General features: G+C 50.9%; 2 long non-coding RNA genes across 4 annotated transcripts; one reads left to right on the top strand and one right to left on the bottom strand.

Moving 5' to 3' along the window:
• The first annotated feature begins 1,480 nt into the window (after positions 1 to 1,480).
• Positions 1,481 to 2,913, top strand: LOC149123664 (uncharacterized). Its single transcript, XR_016216463.1, has 2 exons — positions 1,481 to 1,659; positions 2,016 to 2,913. It is a non-coding gene; the product is annotated as an uncharacterized LOC149123664 (long non-coding RNA).
• LOC103346040 (uncharacterized) lies at positions 2,077 to 10,231 on the bottom strand. 3 transcript variants are annotated; one of them, XR_016216460.1, is made up of 4 exons: positions 10,093 to 10,231; positions 7,222 to 7,265; positions 6,886 to 6,994; positions 2,077 to 2,214 (listed from the first exon to the last, which is right to left on the bottom strand). It is a non-coding gene; the product is annotated as an uncharacterized LOC103346040 (long non-coding RNA). The 3 variants fall into 3 exon arrangements; XR_016216461.1 differs by lacking the exon at positions 10,093 to 10,231 and adding an exon at positions 9,105 to 9,220; XR_016216462.1 differs by lacking the exons at positions 2,077 to 2,214; positions 7,222 to 7,265; positions 10,093 to 10,231 and adding an exon at positions 6,374 to 6,604 and having other exon boundaries at positions 6,886 to 7,024.
• Between the last annotated feature and the right edge of the window lie 411 nt (positions 10,232 to 10,642).

Raw genomic sequence — 10,642 nt, 5'->3', positions numbered from 1 at the left:
CCCCACTCAGGGGCCCACCCCTCTCAAAGCTAGGGCTCCGTCCTTGAACCTTCGGGGAACAAACCAAACCCAAACCAGAGCCAATTCCCTGTCATTTCAGCCCCACTGAAGACACTGCTGTACACTCTGCTCCGTGCATTTGTCTGCTCTAGGCACCTCCTAGCACCATGTGGAAATGTTCCTAGTTACTTAATTTTACTCATGTGAAAAGCAGAGAGACAGAGGCCTCCCAACGGCTGGTTCACTCCCCAGTGTCCACAACGACCGGGGCTGGGCCGGACTGCAGCCAAGAGCAGGGGTCTCAGTCGAGGCCCCCGTGGGTGGCAGGAAGCCCCTCCGTGAGCCATCACCCGCTGCCTCCCAGGATGTGCACCAGCAGAAAGCTGGAACTCAAAGTGGAGCCAGGGCTGCAGCCCAGGCCCTGTGATGCCGCACGCTGGCGTCCCAAGCGGGGTTGTGACCACAGCGCCCAGTGCCAGCCCTCTCCTGGAAAGACTGCCGCCCCACGGAACTTCTCTGCACCCTTGTAGAAAATGGGCTGCTCACAATGCGCCCTCTGTTTCTGGACCCTCTCTCCTTCCTCTCCCTTTGATCTTTATTTACATGCTTTCTTTAATACCACTGTTTAATTTCTGTAACTTTATAAGAAGAAGTCTGGAAATTAGGTAGTGTAACTCCTACTACTTTATTCCTTTTGAATTCTCTTGTCTATTCTAGATCATTTTCATTTTTGTATAAATTTTATGATCAGCCCTTTAGTTTTTATTAATATTTATTCATTTCTTTGAAAGAGTTACACAGAGAGAAGGGGAGACACACACACACACACACACACACAGGTCTTCCATCTGCTGGTTCACTCCACAGATAGCTACGACAGCCAGGGCTGGGCCTGATGGAAGCCAGGAACTTCTTCCAGGTCTCCCACATGGGTGCAGGGGCCCACGTGCCATCTTCACCGCCTTCCAGGCCATTAGCAGGGAGCTGGACTGGAAGTGGAGCAGCCGGGACATAAACTGGTGCCCACACGGGATGCCGGCACTGCAGGCAGCAGTGGCCCTACCCACTATACCACAATGCCTGCTCCAGCTTATTAGTTTTTACAAAAAAAAATACTTGCGGAGAATGTACATTGTAGCAATAAACTTACCCACACACCAACAGGGTATATCCCCTCTTTTATTATTTACTATTTATTATTTATTGTGGTTTTCATTAATTTATCCCAGCGAGGTTTATTGTTTTCAATGTAGAGTACTTGTATATTTTTTCTTTTTTTTTTATTCTTTGTTCTTTAATTCTCTTGAAACCAAGAACAGTTTTATGCTTAGAGAACCCAATCTCTCCTGTGTGGTATTTATCATCTACATACCCAACTACAATTCACCAGAATTGAATTGGTATCTCATCTTAAAAATTACTTGTACATTTTTGCTTAATTTATTCCTAAAAATGTTGTGTTACATGGAATACTACACAGGGGTTAAAAAATGAAATTCTGTCATTTGCAACAAAATGGATGAAACTGGAAAACATCACACTTAGTGAAATAAGCCAGCTCCAAGAGAACAAACGCCACGTTCTCCCTGATCTGTAACGCCCAGCAAGGCCACCTGCAGGACTGAGGGTGACACTTCGAGATGCAACGACTTTGAACAGGTTTGTTTCATACTACTTGTTAAACTCTTTACCTAGTATAGAATTAATCATGTGTGTATAAAGTTAATTGAAAACAGATCTTAGTAAATAAGAATGGGAACAGGAGAGGGAGGGGTGAGAGTGTGGGGGGAGGGGAAGAACCCTACATAAACAACCAGATCAGCAAACAGAGGCAGTTTTACTTCCTCCTTTATTTCTTTTTCTTGCCTATGTACAATGGCTGGAACCACAGAAGGTGCTGTGTAGAAGTGATGAGCGCAGGCGTCCCTGGTGGGCTCCCAGTTGTAGGGAAATGGTCAGCGTGGTGTCCCTGAAGGGATCTGGTAGACTTCGCGATCAGTGTCCGTTCTCTTTAGTCCCGTCTGCAGCCGTCATCCGAGCACACATCTGAGTTCGTGAGGAGCTTGCCCGGAACCTCGCCCGCGACGCGGTGTGCATCTCGTTGGCTGCAGTGGGGCCGGGGAATCCGGTGCTTTCTTGTGGGACTGCTCAGCCCTTGCGGAATCAGGACCCTGTTACCGAGGGAGAAGGCAGAAGGCAGCAGCAAACGTCACCCTGGAAGTATAAACCCAGGACAGTTATTTGCACTCATTATATTTTAATGCTTTAAAGATTTATTTCCTTATTTGAAAGGCAGAGCTACACTAAGAGAGAGCTTCTATTTACTGGTTTACTCTCCAAATGGCCACGTGGCCAGGGCTGCAGCTGGACAAGGCTGAAGCCAGGAGCTGGGAGTTTCTTCCGGGTCTCCCCCGTGGGTGCAGGGCCGCAAATACTTGGGCCATCTTCTACTGCTTTCCCAGGAGCATTAGCAGGGAGCTGGATCAGAAGTAGAGCAGCCAGGACTTGAACTGGCGCCTATATGGGATGCCGGCGTCGCGGGTAGTGGCTTCCCCCGCTGCAGCACAGCACTGGCACTGCACCCGGGCTTTATTCTGCTGTCCTGTCGCTGCCATCCCATCCAGTGCTGTCAGTCTCGTCGTCAGTCTCCCAGTAGGCAATGCGTTCTTTCGGTGACTTTTAAGACCCTGTCGTTTTACATGATTTTCCTAGACATTGTTTCAATTTTACTAACCCTGTTTGAGATTTGTTGTGATTCCTGAACCTGAGAATTTCTATCTTTGATGAAATCTGGGAACTCTCTGATATTTTTGAATATTTTATTTCCTTGGCATCTCCTATTTAAAAATTTGAGGCTTTACAGATGAATGCTGAAAACATTATGTGAAATGAAATAAGCCAGACACAAAAGACAAAGATTCTACGATTTCTATGATTTTGTATGAAGCATCTAGAGTGGGTGAGTCATGAAGGTGGAAACCACACAGAGGTTACAGGGCGGGGAGAGGGAGGACAGAGAGCACCTGACGTTTGGGATGATGAAAAGGTTGTGAATATAATTATTGAAACTTTTTAAAAGATGATAATTTGGGGCTGATGCTGTGGTATAGCAGATAAAGCCACGGCCTGAAGTGCCCGCATCCCGTATGGGCGTAGGGTCAAGGCTCGGCTGCTCCACTTCCAATCCAGTTTGCTGTGGCCTGGGAAAGCAGTGGAAAGTGGCCCAAGTGTTTGGACCCTGCACCCACGTGGGAGACCTGGAAGAAGCTCCTGATTCCTAGTTTCAGATCAGCACAGCTCTGGCCTTTGCGGCCATCTGTGGAGTGAACCATCAGATGGAAGATTCTCTCTGCCTCTACCTCTGCCTCTCTGTAACCCTGCCTTTCAAATAAATAAATCTTTTTTTAAAAAAACTTATAAAAATGATAATTTTTAAAATGTACTAAACTTGCTTGTTCTGCCTTTTGTAAGAAGTCCTCATCTCCTAGGCTGTTCTGTGTCCTGGAGTATTTCTTCACACGCATTTTCCAGTTCAGTCACCCTTTCACTGGGCCTAATCTGCTACTCAACCTGCCTATTGAAATTTCAATTATTTATTATTTACAATAGCCAAGATACGGAGTCAACCTACCTATCTGTGAATGAATGGATTAGAAAAACGGAATATTGGCCGGCGCCGCGGCTCACTTGGCTAATCCTCCGCCTGCAGTGCCAGCACCCCGGGTTCTAGTCCCGGTCGGGGCGCCAGATTCTGTCCCGGTTGCCCCTCTTCCAGGCCAGCTCTCTGCTGTGGCCCAGGAGTGCAGTAGAGGATGGCCCAAGTGCTTGGACCCTGCACCTGCATGGAAGACCAGGAGGAAGTGCCTGGCTCCTGGGTTCGGACCGGCACAGCGTGCTGGCCGCAGCGCACCAGCCATAGCGGCCATTTGGGGAGTGAACCAACAGAAGGAAGACCTATCTCTCCATCTCTCTCTCACTGTCTAACTCTGCCTGTCAAAAAAAAAAAAAGAAAGAAAAAGAGAGAATATATGCACAGCCTTGGCAACAACATGAATGAGCCTGGAGGACTCTGTGAAGAGAAATAAGTCTGGCACAGAAAGGCAGATGCCACTGATCTCACAGAAGCAGAGAGGAATCCGTGGTTGCCAGGGGCAGGGCCAGGGGAGACACACAGGATGCTGGTCCAGCCACCACGTTCCATTTAGGGAGCAGTGTGTGTGGGAGATCTGCTGTACGACACAGTGGCCACAGTTAATGACAAGAATGATTGCTGGGGCCAGTGCTGTGGTGCAGCAGGTTAACACCCTGGCCTGAAGCACCGGCATCCCATATGGGCTCTGGTTCTAGTCCCTGCTGCTCCACTTCCCATCCAGCTCTCTGCTATGGCCTGGTGGAAAGCAGTAGAAGGTGGCCCAAGTGCTTGGGCCCCTGCACCCACATGGGAGACTGGAAGAAGCTCCTGGCTCCTTGTTTCAGACTGGTGCAGCTCCAGCCATTGCGGCCAGTTGGGCGTGACCATCAGATGGAAGACCACCCCCCCCCCGTCTCTCCTCTCTCTGTGTAACTCTTTCATTTCTTTTTTTTTATTTGACAGAGTTATAGACAGTGAGAGAGAGAAAGGTCTTTCTTCCGTTGGTTCACCCCCAAATGACCACTACAACCAGAACTGTGCCGACCTGAAGCCAGGATCCAGGTGCTTCCTCCTGGTCTCCCATTTGGGTGCAGGGCCCAAGCACCAGAGCCATCCTCCACTGCCTTCCCGGGCCACAGCAGAGAGCTGGACTGGAAGAAGAGCAGCCGGGACTAGAACTGGTGCCCATATGGGATGCCAGCGCCACAGGTGGAGGATTAACCAAGTGAGCCACAGCCCCAACTCTGACTTTCAAATAAATAAATAAATAAATATTTTTAAAAAGAATGATTGCTGAGAGAGATCTTAAGCATTCTCACCACAAAAACTAATGTATGAGATAATGCAATTTGTTGATTAGCTTTATTTTTTTTTAAATGCTAAGCCAGCTTGCTCGCTTACTCGCTCTCTCTCTCTCTAAAGATTTATTTGTTTATTTGAAAGGCAGAGTTTACAGAGAGGCAGAGGCACAGAGACAGAGAGAGATCTTCCATCTGCTGATTCACTCCCCAAATGGCCGCAACAGCCAGAGCTGGGCTGATCCAAAGCCAGGAGCCAGGATCTTCCTCTGGGTCTCCCACACACGTACAAGGGCCCAAGCACTTGGGCCATCTTCCACTACCTTCCCAGGCCAGAGCAGACAGCTGGATCAGAAGTGGAGCAGCCTGTCGCTCCCCCTCTTCGTGGAGGAACAACACAGGACCCTGCACTGTTCTTTCGTCTGCTCGGCCCTTCCCGGGTTTCTGCTGGTTCTTCCCGGGTTGGCTACCAACCCTTCCACCTCCGTGGAAGGGCGGTTCCCCCTGCCACTTTCCCCACTTCCGCGGGGGAGCGGCACACCACCGGCCGGCTCTCTCGGGGGCTGCACAGGTGTTCCTTCAGATAGATGTTCCTGGTGCATGTTGTCTCTCTCCTCCTTTGTAGTCCTCTTCCGCCAATCCCAACTCTGCTGCCCACACGCCGAGTACGCTGCTCTCCTCCAATCAGGAGCAGGTCCTGCTGTTTATTGGTTGAACTGGAGGCAGCTGTGTAGAAGCTATTTCCTCCTCTCCCAGCGCCATATTGTGGGAGAGCAGATGCATAGAATAAGCCTTAATTCCAGTAACAGTCTAGTCCGAGTTGCTCCCCACAACAGCCGGGACTCGAATCGGTGCCCATATGGGATGCTGGCAATGCAGGCAGTGGCTTTACCCACTACGCCACAGCACCGGCCCCAGATAGCTTTATTTAACCATTCCACAATGTATATATAACTAAGAACATGTTTTTCTATATGATATATATATACAATTTTCACCTGCCATAAAACAAATAACAGGCAGGCATTTGGCCTAGCAGTGCAGACACCATTCGGGATACCCACATCTCATATCAGAGTGCCTGGGTTTGAGTCCCAGCTGCACTCCTGATTCTGCTTCCTGTTGAAGCAGGCAGCAGGTGACCGCTGAAGCATCTGGGTCCGTCTGCCACAGGGGAGGCGAGATGGAGCTCCAGGCTCCTGCACGTGGGGCTTGGGAGTCAGGTGGTTGGTGCCTTCTCCCACCAGTGCCCAGGGCTGTCACCCTGCAGTGACTTCCACTCCATCCCAAACTGCCCAGGCAGCTTGTATTTCAGCCTTGCACCACATGAAGTTAAGTCCAATTCTGTACTCACAAATTCTCAGACTGGGTTTCCATCTGATGTTGAGGTCACCACAAAATCTTTCATTTCTCTTTCCTGGAAGGCAGATATTTTTCCTAGTCCTTTTTTTTTTTTTAGATTAATTTTATTTATTTGAAAGACAGAGTTACAGAGAGAGAGAGATTGAGGAGAGAGGTCTTCCATCCACTGGTTCACTCCCCAGATGGCCACAATGGCCAGAGCTGTGCCAATCCAAAGCCAGGAGCCAGGAGCTTCTTCCAGGTTTCCCACGTGGGTGCAGGGGCCCAAGGACTTGGACCATCTTCCACTGCTGTCCCAGGACGTAGCAGAGAGCTGGATTGAAGAGGAGCAGCCAGGACTAGAACCGGTGCCCACAGGGGATGACAGCGCTTCAGGCCAGGGCGTTAACCCGCTGCACCACAGTGCCTGCCCTTCCTAGTCTTTCTAGTCATTCATTGATACCATGGGTCTTCAAAAGCCCTGCTTCTCTGTGAGAATCTCCCTTCCAACGTCTGTGGTGTGGGCCCAGGCCCCTCCCTCTTGCCCACCACACGGCCTTAAACCCAAGACTCAAGTTCCTCGCAGGGAGAGTCCCACGGGTTTCATGCTCTTACCTGACTGGCCGTCTTCTCTTCAGTGTTTCTGAGCATACATCCATTTTCTTTCAAGGTCGGCTGTGCATACAACAGTGCTTGTTATGCTTTGATCAGCATTTCCAGCATTCTGTAATAAATGGGTTTTATGTGAGATTGTTGGAAACCTGTTTCTTATTCAGCAGAGCACTCGTACTCGTGTGTGTGTGTGTGTGTGTGCGCGCGCACTTTAATGACTGCTTGCTGGGCAGAGCATGAGTGAATATAGAGATGGACAGGAGATGCTGCCTGCGCAGCCCTGTTCCTGACTTCACCTGTGTCTCTTCCCGTGGCCCCTCAGGTCCTTGTCTCACTGACCGTAACAGCCCGGGTCCAGGTGGAGAGCACAGGCTCCTGTGTACCTAGAGGGAGCAGAAAGGGAATGAACACAGGGAGATGCTGCCCAAAACACCGTTGGAAACCGAAACAGAAGAGGCCTGGCTTCTAGAAATACAATCTGCCTGAAACAGCACCCACAGACGGCCCCTGGCGAGTCCCTCTGTCTGCCGGTCGGACAGCTGAGGGTGAGAACGCAGACGCCCCAGCTGCTGGCTCCTGACACACCACACCTCGGCCAGTCTGTGTCCCAGCCCCTTCGGGGTCAAGGCAGTGTCACGTCGCTGAGTTCTAGAATCAGCGTGAGTGGGAATGATGTGTCCCATTTGTAAGCCACAGCCACACCTGCCCAGTCCTCCGTGTGCACGCTTTTCCCTCCTGCTGGCTGCTGTGAACTCCGGGACAGCCTTAAACCCAGATATCAAAAATGGGACCCTGAATGACTAAATAGAACAGAGAGCCTCCCACACCCACCCAGGTTGCAAACTGAACTTTCTGTGGGCCAAAAGTAAATGTCTATTCATTCTATTAAGCCAGTTTAGGGTTTGATTAGGTTTATTTAGGGTTTGCTCTGTCAGAGTAGGAGGTGTTTCCTCAACCGATTTAGGGAGGCCGCTCTCACTCTGAGAGTCCTTGCCCCAGCCAGATGCCGGCTGGGAAACACACCAGAGTGGATTCACATACCAGTGTGTCCACTGTGAGATGGACCGCAGCCCAAAGTGCAGCCCATCTGCCCTCCCAAGCCGCCTCTGCCCTGTGGACAGTGGGGCAGCAAAGTCAGCCGAGTCCCTGGGAGCCTGCAGCGGCATCGTCCTGGCTGACAGGCACACCTTCCTCTGGGGAGGCTGGGAAGACTTAGCTCAGCCTTGGGTGTTCCCACCAGGCCTGTCCGTCCAGCAGAAGGCTCCGGGTCTGGCAGTGACTCACATCCAGGAATTGCAAAGGGAACTTCGGCTCCCCTGCCCTGTGACCCAGGCCAGGCATATTCCTGAGACCAGGGTTTCTCCACCACCCACACCCTCACTTCCATGCTGCCCTCTGCTTCTGTCCTGAAGTTGGCCCCACGGCCAGTGGTCTCTGAAGGTGACAACTCTGCTTGCCCACCACAGGGGCCTCGCCTGCCTGGTTGGCCACGTGGCTTCTGCCACCCCAGGATGTCTTGGCCCCTGCATCCAGCGTCCCTAGCTGCTTGTGGGTGCTCCTGCTCCTCTCCCGTCGCACGGCACAGCCCTCAATTCCTGGTGAGGCAGGGCCTCCCGGTGACGCACGATGCCGTCCTAGCTCCTCCAGTCTCTGGATGCCTTTTCTTGGTTAGATCAAGGAATTTCTCATATGTCACCTTTGTTCCCATAGCCTATTGAAACCTGGTTTTCTTTTTTATTTTTTTAAACATTTTATTTATTTATTTGAGAGGTAGAGTTACAGACAGTGAAAGGGAGAGACAGAGAGAAAGGTCTTCCTTCCACTGGTTCACTCCCCAAATGGCCACAATGACCAGGGCTGCGCTGATCCAAAGCCAGGAGCCAGAAGCTTCTTCCAGGTCTCCCACGCGGGTGCAGGGGCCCAAGCACTTGGGCCATCTTCCACTGCTTTCCCAGGCCACAGCAGAGAGAGGATCGGAAGTGGAGCAGCCGGAATCAAACCGGCGCCCACATGGGATTCCGGCGCTGAAGGCGGAGGATTAACCTACTGTGCCACAGTGCCGGCCCCTTTATTCTGCTTTAGTTATTTATTTGTTTTTAGTTTTTGACAGATTCAATATAGGTCATAAATACAATTCTAAATATATAATGACATTCCCTTCTTCTCTCCCTCCCTGTTTCTTTCTTTAGTTTTTGAAATAATATATTTTTATAAAGATTTACTTTTTATTTGAGAGGCAGAGTTACAGAGAGAAGGAGAGACAGAGAGAGGTCTTCCATCCGCTGGTTCACTCCCCAAATAGCTGCAATGGCCGAAGCTGCGCCAATCCGAAGCCAGGAACCAGGAACTTCCTCAGGGTCTCCCACGTGGGTGCAGGACCCAAGCACTTGGGCCATCTTCCACTGCTTTCCCAAACCATTATCAGGGAGCTGCATTGGAAGAGGAGCAGCCAGGACACATATTGGCGCCCATATGGGATGCCGGCACTGCAGGCAGAGGCTTAACCTACTATGCCACAGTGCCAGTCCTGCTGGTGTTTGTTTTAAATTTTATTTATTTGTGAGGCAAAGAGAGACAGAGCACACATCTGCTGGTCCACTCCCCAAATGCCCACAACAAGCGGGGCCAGGAGCCCAGTCCAGGCCTCCCACACGTGACAGGAACCCAATCACTTGAGCCATCTCCGTGCCTCCCAAAGTCTGCACTGGCACAAAGCTGGAGTCAGGAGTTGAAGCCGGTGTGGAACCCAGTACCCTGAGATAGGGTGTGGGCACTCAAATTGCTAGGCCAAGTGCCTACTCTAACCTGGTGAAAGACTAGAGTGCAGATAGCCAGGCGTTCCACCGGCCCTGCCAACCCTGACCTCCAGCCACTGCATCGGTTTCTCTTGATTTAGAACCATCCTCCCCCAACATTCCTTCCTCGGAATTCTGCTCAACAAAATCTGCAAAAGGATGCAGTTCCTTTGGTATCTAAGCCTTCTCTTCCCGAGTGCACTTCGAACTGCCCCACCCTGCTCTGGAAGACTGGACAATGACCTAGTCACGGGTCCATCTCACAGTGCTTGCACTGCCCAAGCCCTTGGGCCTGGCTGCGGTGTAGTGAAAATACAGACGAGGGCTGTAAACAGTAATCAAATGGAGAGATGACCACTTCCCCCACAGACAGTAAACTTTACAGCAGTCACAGGTCGTTTGAATGCCTACCTACCCACCATGGCCAACGGCACACCTGCCCTGGAGCTCCTGGCTGCCATGGATGCCAGACCCGGGATCGCTGTCCTGGTCACTTGGGGGCCAACCTGCTCCTCCTAAGCTCTCTCTGATCCCTTGGAAACACTGGGAAAGGACCAGCCTGGGTAGAAGTTCCTCCTGGGAAGAAAGTAATGTTTCTGGTAAAACGCGTAAGCAATTTTCTATAATTTTATGAAATATGATGACAGTAAGGGCTGGGGATGATGGGACCTGGTCACCTGCGCAGCTGACTGTCATCCAGGGGATCAAGTTATCCATAATCAGAGGTTGTTTCCACGTCTAGTCGGATAGTGGCTCATCCCGTCCCTGAGTGGACTTGAAGGTTCTCTCACGGCCTCCCTGGCGTGTGATGCCTCGCGGTGCCACACAGGCCTCTCATCTTGCCAACCAGATCATCTCCACAAGGCTCCCCTTGTGTTGAAGACTCACCCTGTCTGGAGTTCTCGTGGCTCCACCCAGCTCTACACAACACCAGCAGCTGTGTGACGACAAGTCAGAACACAGAC

The sequence above is a fragment of the Oryctolagus cuniculus genome, chromosome 11, assembly GCF_051225735.1.
Source record: "Oryctolagus cuniculus isolate XC-2025 breed Fujian yellow rabbit chromosome 11, ASM5122573v1, whole genome shotgun sequence".
NCBI classification, from domain to species: domain Eukaryota; kingdom Metazoa; phylum Chordata; class Mammalia; order Lagomorpha; family Leporidae; genus Oryctolagus; species Oryctolagus cuniculus.
This window is presented reverse-complemented; position numbering and strand designations above follow the sequence as displayed.